The following is a 12365-nucleotide window of genomic DNA, read 5'->3' on the forward strand; positions in this document are numbered from 1 at the left end:
AACTGAGAGAAATTAACCAAGAGAAAACATTACCGTCTCCAGCCGCGAGAGGGCGGTCTAAGCTGCTCAGTGCTCCTGTAGCATACCCCTGAGCAGCATAGAGCGCCCTCTCGCGGCTGTAGACGGTAATGTTTTCTATTCTTGGTTCTTGGTTCTAAATAAATGCGATTTATAATCCAGTACGATTTATAGTCCGAAAAATAAGGTATGTAATATTATGTGAATGAAAACAAGGCTTTGCTGGGTGTGCATCTAAAACTGCATTTATTTGATCAAAAATGAATGATAACTGTTTGTTTTTTAAGTATATATTGTCACATGGTCCTTCAGAAACGATTCTCATGTGAGTTAGTTGCTTAATTTTTGTATGAAAATTTTTTTCAGTCATGTTTAAATATGTCAAACACAGGTTAAAAAGTTGATTATGGAGCATGGCCTACTTTATATTCTTGCTTGACTAAGAATACTGTTTAAGCATTCTCGAAATCAGGTTTTAAACCCCATTTGACTGAACAACACTGGATGAAAGACAAAAGCTCGGTCTCCTTTCCATTTATTGCGCATGAGGTTGTATACTTTCACCCTTATGAAAGTGACAGGCCAAATTTCATTCTTTTATGGGCACTGACTGCCCCTCATTGACTTACAATGGAAAGGATATAATTTTGCAGATGTTGGTGGAAAAGCTCAAATGTCAGCCTCTTTTCAAACTGCCAGACCTGCCTTAGCACAGGGATGAATAATGGATCAGTCACCTTTGTCTACTGCTGAATATTCCTACATAAATACAAAGACTCATAAAACACATAAAAGAGCATCTAATTCATCTTTTAACGCACAGATCAAACGGTGCGATAACTGGGCACACAGTCCGACAGGCAGGTAAATGAAGAACACCTTTGTGCTCGCTCCTGTCTCTTGTGTCTGGAACAAACGTCGAATTTAGCCTTGACTGCTGTCTTATGTGTTTCGTCTGCTTTTTGTTAACACTTACACAGAGGAGAAAGGCTATACAGAGTCAAATGCACACACACATGAGGTTTGTGGAAAGACTGAGGTGATTTTTAAGGAAGTTTGGTCATACCTCTGTTGTTCCAAACTTATTTGATTTTCTGTCATGGATTACAAAATGAGCTCTTTAGCGTAAAATTAAAGTGAATGGTGACAGATAATCAAAAGTAATTAATTTTGACTCAAGAGCTGTATTGTGTTTTTCTTTTTCTTTTCACAAAGGCTTACAAACACTGCATGTCCTGATGTCATTTATTATTATTTACCTAATAAGATTTGCTGATTGACAGTTAGATAGGTGTGTAGACCTACTTTACATACTTAAAAAAGTTTTTTTTTTTAAATCTTCCACGAAAAATCAGTGGTAAGACTTAGTTAACACAAATTAACAATAAAAATACTTCTAAATCTTAATTAATGTTAATTTCAACATATTATTTAATGGACAATGAGTAGTATTTTAATTAATCAGTGTTAACATATGTGAATAAGTAACAAATGTATTGCTCATTATTAAAGCATCTGTATGTAGTTTTGTGCATTTTCCGATTTTGAAGCCCCCTACAGTTAAGTGTGTGGAATGCACTGTCATAAATATATCACGTGCTAGATAGCTGTTCGGTACATTGTTGCTGCCATAAAGCAATCTGCCATTTCCGTGGAAATTCGTGATTAAAATGTCCTTGAGAGTAGGGAAATGTTCTTCGAAATATTTGTGTTCAAACACAACTAGTACCAATTGTTAGTTGCCTCTACAATCTCAATAGCAAGACTCACCTGCTGTCCTATGTCAAACTCCTGTGCTCTGTCCTGGACCATTCAGTAGGTAGACTATAGTGATAATTTCAAAATGACATGTTCTCTGAGACTGCAAGATGCCTTATCGGCTCTCTTTGAGCAAACTGCCATTCATTCCCCATTCTTGTGCTTTAAAAATATCAAAATATATAAAGAAAACAGAGAAAGAAAGAAAGAAAGAAGAGCAGCTAGGGCACATTGCAGACACTGGGTGCTCTCTTTCATTTGGTTGTTGTGCAAAATAGCTGTGCAATAATTTTTTATTTATTTTTTGTCAATGGTTTACTCTAAAAGCTTTTCCCTCTGTCAGTATGAAAGGAAAGCAATAAAGGTCTTTCAATGGGCATGAATAAAACCAGGGAGAACAGAGGGGAGCCGCTGGGGGTTTGGCCGAAGGGCTTCTATTCTTCAGCTGATAATCAAATTGAAGCTGAAATGAAATGGATGTTTCTTATGAAAATAGGCTTTGTTGACTGGAAGGCTGGTAATTCATAAACAATACGTAAGGCTTTTGTGAGTATAATAACATATTCATGCTCTCAGAGAAAAGGAAAGAACAGGAGAGAGCGAGAGAGAGAGAGAAAGAGAGGCAGTGTGGCAGCGAATAAAGGGCTACAGAGGATTGGCTTATATGCATCTCAAACTACTGCCAGAGCAATAACTGATGTTACCCTGTCACCTCGCTCTCGTTCTGTCTCACACTGTCATCTTCTCTCTTTCACAGTCTCTCTCTCTCTCTCTCTCCATAACTTCCTTGTCACTGGCTCTCAGTATTGGACCAGAGACTGGACTGGAGGTAGTTGGTCTTAGAGGGAGTGAGCTGAACAGACAGGTGAACTCTGATTACCTTCAGAGGAGCTCAGTGCTGGATTGGGGGCAGTGTGAAGCATCAGCGGGTTTCAATGAAAGTGGTCTTCATAAAAACATGTGAACTTGGACATTGGATGTATTGGAATGAAGATGAATTCCTGTGGGATAACGCTCCAGACAGGACACTCTACTTTTCAGATCACCTGGGAAGGAAAGACGAGAAAGTTTCTTCTGTTTGATCTCCCGTGAGACCTGTGGTGAGTAGAAACCGATTTTGACAGCTGTTTAGGTGTCGCTCTTGTCTGACAACACAAGCAGAATCCTGGACTGCAGTTATGAAACAAGTAACTTCAGAAAAGACACATATCGCAAAGATGAATTGTTCTTTCTCTGTGCTGCTGTGATATAATATGTCAAGCTGCTTTGGCTTGTCCTTGGCTTAACTTGGTTCCTCTACAAAAAAATATTTGGTGCTTGAAAAAGTCACGCTGAGGAAGTTTAGATGGCCAGTCTGGTTCACTTCTGCACTGTTCAGTCTGGCTTGCATGCATGGAAAGCTCTATGATTTTTATTTTAGGCTTAATGTATCTTTATGCAATCTGTTTGCAATGCATTTTAAGTAGGACATATACAGTGTCAGATTTTGCATGCATCTTCCATTGTATTAAATACAATTCTTTATTCTAATTAGTGATATTAGAATAAAGTCGGATTCGATTAAACTAGAATTGTCAGTGCTGTATTAGTGAACCACTTACACAACTCTTACACAATTTACACATTTCTCACTGTATTTCTTTTTTTTTTTTTTTTTTTTTTTTTTACGTAGAGGCACATATAAGATATCTAAATCATTTTAATAATAATAAAATGAGAAATAAAATAAATGGTTTTAAATTAGGGAAAAATTATTATCCTTAAAATGTTCTGATGTTTTGAGTTCTCTTGCAGACTTAAAATATGCTTTTGATAATATCTCCAAAAATGTGACACGCAGTATAGTTTTTTAATCAATTAAACATCACACATGAATCTTGGACCACATTTTGCACTTGTTCTCTCTAAAATGAGCTTCTCTGTTTCTGGCCTATTCACAGGATGGCAAGCTTCAGATTTATTTTTATTATTTAAATTTTTTTGACACTATGAATATTGTGAAACTTATGAGAAACATGTCAGTGATCCACAACAACTCATAGTCAGAGTCAGTTTGAGAGAAACCCAGCCCCCTTACAAAAACAGGTCTGACATCTGATGATAATGCTTCATTCTGCTGGGGTCCATTATAGCTTTCTTTCTGAACTCTCTAAAACAGGCCTTTCAGGAGAAAAAAGTGTTGGTTTCAAGACAGTGCTTTCTTGATCATTTGTTTCCTTTCTATAATAGGATCAGTGTTTGTCAGGACTCATGAAGTTGTGGGTATGAATGCCTGAGGAAAGCAGCACTGGACAGAGGGAGAGAGACAGTACAGGCCAGGGAGTGGGGGATGAAAGAGAAGTGCAAAATGAAGTACAAAATACTCAGATGAGACTGTGTCTATCACTTGTTCCAGAGAGAATGGAAAAAATGCATGTGTGAAGCAGTGGACATGAGTGAGAGGGTGACTGTGAGAAGAAAATGTACATTTTAGAGCAATGTTATCAAGTAAACAGAGCATCACATGGTTCAGTGAATCTTCTCCAGCAAACATACATGAAGTAATGACATCTCAGCAATGTCTGCATCATTCGTCTGATGTCAACGACTGCGATCTAATGAAGTTGGTTTGATCTGGTGCAACTGCAGCTCTTTTATATAATCAATACGTCTATCTATCTATAAATTTAATTATTTTAATTAATTCAATTAATCATTAAACTTCTTAATTTAATGTGCCAAGATTTCAAAAGTGAACTCTGCAAGAGGTTTAACAAAAAACATACAGTAACAAGCATTTTAATAATACTTGAACTCCTTTTTAAGTGAGATTTATTATAATAAAAACGTTCGCCCCAAATCTATTCAATTTAAAGATGAGAATTAAATGTTTCCAAGCCTTATGAACTGTAAAGAACTGCTGCATTTGATTTAAGCGAATGACCAGAAGATGGCAGTATCCTCCATGACATGCGTGTAGTGTGCCTGGAATCATCTGTTTAATATTCAGCATCAGGACAGAATTAGGAGAAAATATTTAAAAAGAGACTGAATCTCTCGAGGCCTACTTTTTATATTTTAATGCAAAATATGTCATATGTGTAGGTAATCAAATGCTCTGAAAGTTCAATGGCTGATCTCACAAACCATTATCACACACTAGGGGTAAATGCTTGCCTTGTTCATTATAATTTTATATGATTGCTGGGATCCATTTCTCAATACATAGGTCATTTTTTCAAAACTTTTCACACTGTGAGCACAACAGAGGTCTGTGTGGGCTGAACTGTGGATCATTTTCCATTGCTTTCATGATTTCAGTGCATTCAGTGAACTCTTCTTTCACTCACATTTACATTTATGCATTTAGCAGACGCTTTTATCCAAAGCAACTTATAGTGCATTCAGGCTATACATTTTTTGCCAGTATGATATATTAGTCTTTATACCACTTTTCACGTACTCTACAAAAATACATGCTCTTTACAAAAATGTTAAACCTAAGTTCAAAACCTAGTATAATAATAATAATAATAATTATTATTATTAATAAATCTGAAATCTGAAGAAGACACCAATGTTCTATACAATAATACTGTAAGCCTATTATTACAATATATTCAAAATCCAAATACTATCAAAACAATTAGATGAAGCCAAACACGGGTGTTAGTCTTTCATTTTCAATACCATTTATATGAAAAGGGACATTTTCTGAATAATTTAGTGCTGTAATACAAACGTGGACCGTGTAGCATGCGAATTCTAAACAGAGGAGAGCTTCTTGTTTTGTAAAGAATTGTATTAAAAGAAACCATGTACTATCGGGTGTTAGTGTTTTAGTCGGTATGTTATGTGTGATAATGATTTTCAGTCACAAGCTTTAAAAACAGTCATGTCATGTACCCAGCAGAGGGCGCCTTTGCTCCGTCAAATATTCCTTGCTGCTGCTGCTGACCTGGGGTTAATAATATCGCTTGGACACATTCATTACTTGGGTCACTTTATCAAAACTCTCAACACAGCTGTCCTTGGCAGCTTTCAGCCTGGCAAAGAAGTACATTTCGTGTCCAAGATGCTTTAAAACTACCAAACACTTCATACATCGCACAGCAAGTCATTCTTTCATAACACTAGCAAAGGTTTTCAGCCAACAAACACACTGTCAATCATAAAAAAATAAAAAATGATCTAAAAACACTACCAACAGGTAGCATTACACAGTGTTTTCTATTGTTAAAAATGATTTAATTCACTGTGGTATATGGTCCATATTAACATTACAGTACAACATCATTCAGAAATTGTCCCCTTTTGTAAAGATCATAATGAAATTAAATGCATTTTGTGTCAAAGCAATGGAAATGGTTTAATCATGTCAATGTATTTATATAGTGCATTATACAATACAGATTGTGTCAAAGCAGCTTTGCAGAAATAAACAGGAAATAGCAGAACAATTATGGAAACTGTTCTACAGTCGGTAGCAATGTTGTCATTTGGTTTGAGTCAGCTAAGTGTTGATTTAGTTCAGTTAAGAAATAGTGTCGATGTTGCAAGACATGGTTCAGGTGTAACTCAGTCAAAATTACTAAACGTTAAAAATGTAATTTGAAATGTAAGTGTTCCAGACCACAACTCAGCAAGCCAGAAGGAGACCATTGCAACAAGGAACCTCAAAATCTGTGTTTATCCCACATAGACTGCTTAGAACTTTTGTTCTACATTGTAAATATTGGTACCCAGTATAATTGTCAATTGTAGTTGTCAAATTTGTTTCCCTTGCCTAGTACCTGTAGAGAATCAAGCATGAGTTCCCTCTCAAACATCCCATGGATTTTTAGAATGGCGGTTTATAATGAGTACAACAATGCTTCTATGTGTAACATTACTTGAAGAGACTGTCATGCTTAGTTCAATCTCATCAACATTTTGAAACTGTGTTTTTATCAATAACAAGATGGTAAATAAGGACTTTCACATGAATGAGTCCACATGCGTGAACAAAAATTGCTTAAATCGTCTCTTAAAATTAAGTACACACCATTATTTAAATATCAAAAATACAATTATTAAAATTCCAGAGGGAACCCATTGAGAATTGGCCTTCTGGGTTGGCTTGCAAACTGACATCATGACTCTGTTTGCTCTATTAGAAATAACCTTAATTAGAATTTTCCTATGGAATTCCTACTTGGCTATTTAAAACAGACCATGTATGTATGCTATCAATAATTCAGTATTTGGTAGCACACCTCTATATAGTCCCATGCAGACAGAAAGTCAAATAAATAACCAGAACCTCACTGCGTAGATTTCAAATGCAGTGCTAATAATACCACGACTCACTGCAGCATGCGCTACATGGCATCTATTGTGACATGTAGCACGAAAAGTACAGGCGCGGGAAGTGCGTGCAGTGCTCCATTGAATGCTGTGGAATTGCCAGCCATCAGACGTCCTACTATTTTATACATTGTGCGCAAATCAAGAGCTGTAAACAGATTACTGTAAACAAGTCTCCAACTGGTCCGATGCCACTGCTGCCATCCGGTGCTGTCTAGCAGAGTCAGACGTTTTTATTACTGTGGGTGAAACCCTGACATGATGTGACCCGAGAGCATTTGTTTTCGACAGACGCTCTGGCTCGAATTGCATGTGCAAAAAGGTGCTTTCATAGCAGACCACAGCGGGAGCAAACAGCACAGTACTTTTAGTACAATTATCCCCACGGACAGCCGCATAGATCTAGCACAATTAGCTGATCAGTGTGGGTTTTCCATATCCACCCCATGGTTTACTGAAGGGGTTAAAAACAGGCAGGAATGGATGGGCCCACTAAAGTAAGTTTAAGTGCCGTCTGTCAACTGCCTGTGAATTCCTGGACCATCTCGGCTCTTTTCTCTGTTCGGTTTTTGATTGCCTGACAACACGTGGCAGTTAGAAAGAGACAATGCAGAGGAGAACGAAAGAAACTCCTAAAACTGAGATGTGACCAACCACTGAGCCTCTTAAACCGTGTCGGAGAAATGGCCGTGACACAGCATGCATGCCCCAAACTCCACCATCGGTTGCTATGACAGCCACTGGTGCCTGCTCTGCCTTTTCAACCCCCCCCCCCAACTTCCTGTTTTAAAATACAGCCCAACCCCCATTTTTGTGAATGCAGGAGGGACAGGTATCTAAATGTCAAACACATAGTCACTAGTTTTGTCTTTGTATTATATAGTTATTTATTTATTTAAAAAAAGACTTTGATTTATGTGTGTGTGATTTGGTTTGGTCTACTACATATTATATTTGCTTATTTATTAGAAAAACATGTTAGTTTTTTTTAATACAAAACCTAGGGCCCTATCTTACACACGGCGCAATGCGATGCATGACGCAGCGCAAGTGTGTTTGTTAGCTTCAGTCCGGCGTCGTTCGCATTATCCCACCCAGCGCCACATCATTTAATTAGCAAATGCATTTGTGCTCATTTTTGCGCAGATGGGCGTGCTGCTCTAAAAAAGAGGTGTGTTCAGGCGCATTGCTATTTTAAGAAGCTGAAATTAGACTGCGCCATAGACCAGCTCAAGCCTAGTCTAAAGTCAATGGCGCAATATTTTTTTTGTTATTTAAAGAATGTGTTGGTAGAAAATGCGCCTCTGGACGGGTCCACAGTGCACGTTGACTTTGCTTATTACACACAGGGATGTGCATCACACAAACATGCCAAATATTAAAAACAAAAGGATTACAGGATTACAGTTTAAAGGAATAGTATTGTGTAGGCTACATAAGTATAAAAATGTAATGATAGATAGACTTTGTGTGTATTAGAATTAGGCTACTTATTTGCAATTCAGCCTATTACTACTTATAGCGATGAATGAAATTGGCTAATTAATTGAACAATCTTTTGTTCGTTATCTGGCTCGGCTCGGTGTTCATCTTCAGTTCTCTCTTCACAGCAGTTCAGTCAGTGTACTGTTTGAGTGCATGCATTACTCCGGGATATTGGTTTGTTTGAACTCAGAGGGAGTGTCAGCCACATTAAAAAAGTTAACAGCTTAAGTCATTTGTGGATTAATGCGTATTAGAGATGCGAACCGTTTAAAACGATTCAGTTTAATTTGGTGAACTGGTTCAAGAAGATCCGGTTACATCGAATGATTTTTTCTCGAACCGGATATCACAAACTGCTGTGTTTTGAACTTTCTCTCAAAACAGACGCGGAAGAGAAGACAATGATGAATAAAGTCGTAGTTTTTGCTATTTTTGAACTAAAATGTTTTTTCGATGCTTCAAAAAATTCTAACTGGCCCTCTGATGTCACATGGACTACTTTGATGATGTTTTTCTTACCTTTCTGGACATAGTATACCATAGATAGTTTTTCAATGGAGGGACAGAAAGCTCTCAGACTAAATCTAAAATATCTTAAACTGTGTTCCAAAGATAAACGGAGGTCTTACTGGTTTGGAACGACATGAGGGTGAGTTATTAATCACATAATTAAACATTTTCGGTGAACTAACCCTTTAACTTCGCACACATGCAGATCCATTTCTTCGCTTGAGAATCGTTAGTTTGAAAACTCCCACAAGGTGATAAACGCCCAGAGACCTAAGTCTCCGTTAAAAAAGCAAAAGTGGATTTGGACACGCCCTGAGTGCACCTGCGCCGTGCGCTTTACACTTTAGATCGCTAAAATAGGGCCCCTAATGCTTCTGATTTCTTGTAATTTTTGCTTGAAAGTTAATCTCTATTATTCAAACTCAACAGGTATTTTTGTTTTCACTTATTTCGTCACTGCCTTATTTGTCCAAAATTCACAACTCTAAATTCATTTTCACACAGAAATTGCTAGTAAATTCTACAAATAATTACAAGTTTGGTAAGTGTCGTATATTAAATTAGAGATTTTAAATTAGAAAGACTATTTACTTTAGAAACTGTACTCCAATAATCTTTGTTTTATTTACAACTTTACATGTTTCACAATTATTTACAATTTTAAATGTTATTACATTATACTATATTATATGTTTTGGGAAACGTGTGTAAATGATTCTCTTTTGAAAGCTAATATTATTCTTGCCATTAAACAAAAACGCATCCTAAAGTAAAGCATATAAAGAAACTTGGAAAACCGTGTTCATACTGTCTCAGTGAAGCAGATGTCGCTTCTCCGGGTTATTTTACTCTGCTGTGTTATTTAGCTGTCATAGACTGAGAGCAACTTGCCAGCAAACATGACAGAATAAGATCAGCTTGACCTCTTTTAGTGGGATGGACTGTTAGATCTGCTACTGTAGTCACCAAGAACAATTCGTACTCTTGAGATGGGGTTGAGGAAATGAAAAACAGATTAAGTAGTTGATAGTCTTTGTTTAAAAGGGTTAGATTTAATATGTACTAACTGTTGGTTGTGGCTCTAAAGCCAATCAGTGGTAAGAATCATTAAAAAGCAATGATGAAAAAAAAACAAAACCGAAATTATTCCCTTGCTCGTCTGAGAATAGAAGCTCAAATGATAAAGTTAAAGGTTGCATTTCTGGATTAATTGAAATGATTAAACTTGGCATCTGATGCACATTACCTGTCCTTTTAAGTGTGTGTGTGTGTGTGTGTGTGTGTGACATTGGAAAGAGAGACATGCATTTCAAAGGCCCAGCATTGAACGTCTCTCTTTGAGGAATGCGAGGGGGCTATAAATTCATTGTCTCCTGAAAGCCTTGATAACCTATTCACAAACAAGCACTAAAGATTTTAATAGGCTAATGGAAAATAGGTGGCCGCACACTCCTTTGTAATTGGGCATCATAAATCTGAAGAGGCCTTGGCAGCGATACAAAGCACTGTTATTTCTGTCTTTCTTTGACCCAATCCCTAGCTATATATCTCACCGTTTCCTCAATGGCTGATCTGAAGGGCATGATATACATGTTACGAACAAGACACATGACCAGGGCTCTATGACATCGATTGCCTTCCACAATACCCCATCCATGACTAGGAAATGGCCAGCCTTGGGGCAATAATACTGGCCTCTTTCTTATCAAGATCGCTGGGGTCCATGCCTCTGTCAGAGGACATTAACCTTGCTTCTTTCATCCTGACAGTGGTGATTAGCGCGGCAGTCTGATCCTGCCATCGATGTGGCCACACCGGGGCAATAGGGTCTGAAGAGGAGGGATGGATAGGCCGTGCTGATTATTGGTGGGTCGGCAGACAATCTGCTGACTGCTAAAAGATGCTGTGTGATAGTGTTTCAGAGCCGACTGTAATTGAACGAATGAGACGTTTTTCGCACGAGAGCCGTCAATAAGATTGCTCTAAGGACATGCTCACACAGAAGCAGAATACAGGTGTCAGTTCTGTATCATAGGGTTACAATCACACAGTACGGTTACAAGTGAGAGTGACAAATCGATTTTTGTGAAAAAACTGCTTCTTTGATAAACCTGTGCTGTGTAGACGGAACTATATTGACTAGTATGTAATGTCATGCAAATTTCAGTCTCAGAATTCTAGTGTGATTGCCAACATTAGTGCTGTCACAATTCCTGGATTTAATTCAAGTACTTGATTATAAAAAAATAATTAATTGATTGCCGGAAGTGGCACATTCCACGAACGAGAATCCATTAAATGCGTTATTAGACCATTTTCCGAGGTGTCAAGATATATTAAACCCATTTAAAAATCATAAGAACAGATAATGCTATTGCAAGTTCACAAATGGTACAATTCAATTAAGAAAATATATGTGATATAGATTAAATATATGCGCTTTAATTTGTTTTTTATATGCATGTCGGCAACGTACATGCCTCTCAGACCAGCTCCATTCAGATTAAATGCTGCTCCACACAAACTGTTATTATTTACATGTGTGGAGCATCTCAAACTCCATCTCTACCTATTGGTGTGAATTTGGGTTTATTATAACATTCATATGGGAATGCAACATGCACCATTTCATCAGATTTGTAAGGAAAATCCTTTACAGAGTTACGCAAACACAGAGGAATATATTAATATATTTCTGAATATGCTATCAGTTTGAGCCTGATTGAGAAGCAGAGGATATTATTGAAGAGGATCGTGCAGAACCTGTGCAAACACAGCTTTTAATGTTGTGTTTTTTGTTGCCACATAGTTTTAGATGCGCTGTTATTTGTAAATGCTAAGGCTTCTGTTAGCTTTTAATATACGGTTTTATCCTGATTAAAGCTTTAATCCAGTACAGCAACTGTACGTGCATCCATGTTTAATGCTTCTCATAGCAATGTGAAAATAAGTGTATGAATAGAACAGTTTATTGTTTGAGCTGAGCTGGTGACCTGAATGTGAAAGAGAGATGCAGATTGTGAGCAGAGCAGGGTGATGCGAGGAACAGTATTAAGAACTGCTGCATCAGAACATTGATTTTGAAACTTGTGAATCCATTAGAATCATTAGAAGACAGAATCGTGGTTCATATATGAATAGATTTTTACTTGAAGCCCTATTCTTCATCCTCTTCTCTTAAGCGGCACAGCATGGCCTCAACCCCTTTGTTGCATGTTTTCTGGGGGCGGGGTTTGTCAGGGTTTGTGATGTCACAAACCCGGAAGTAA

This window comes from Carassius gibelio, chromosome B1 (genome assembly GCF_023724105.1).
Source record: "Carassius gibelio isolate Cgi1373 ecotype wild population from Czech Republic chromosome B1, carGib1.2-hapl.c, whole genome shotgun sequence".
In the NCBI taxonomy this organism is placed as follows: Eukaryota; Metazoa; Chordata; class Actinopteri; order Cypriniformes; family Cyprinidae; genus Carassius; species Carassius gibelio.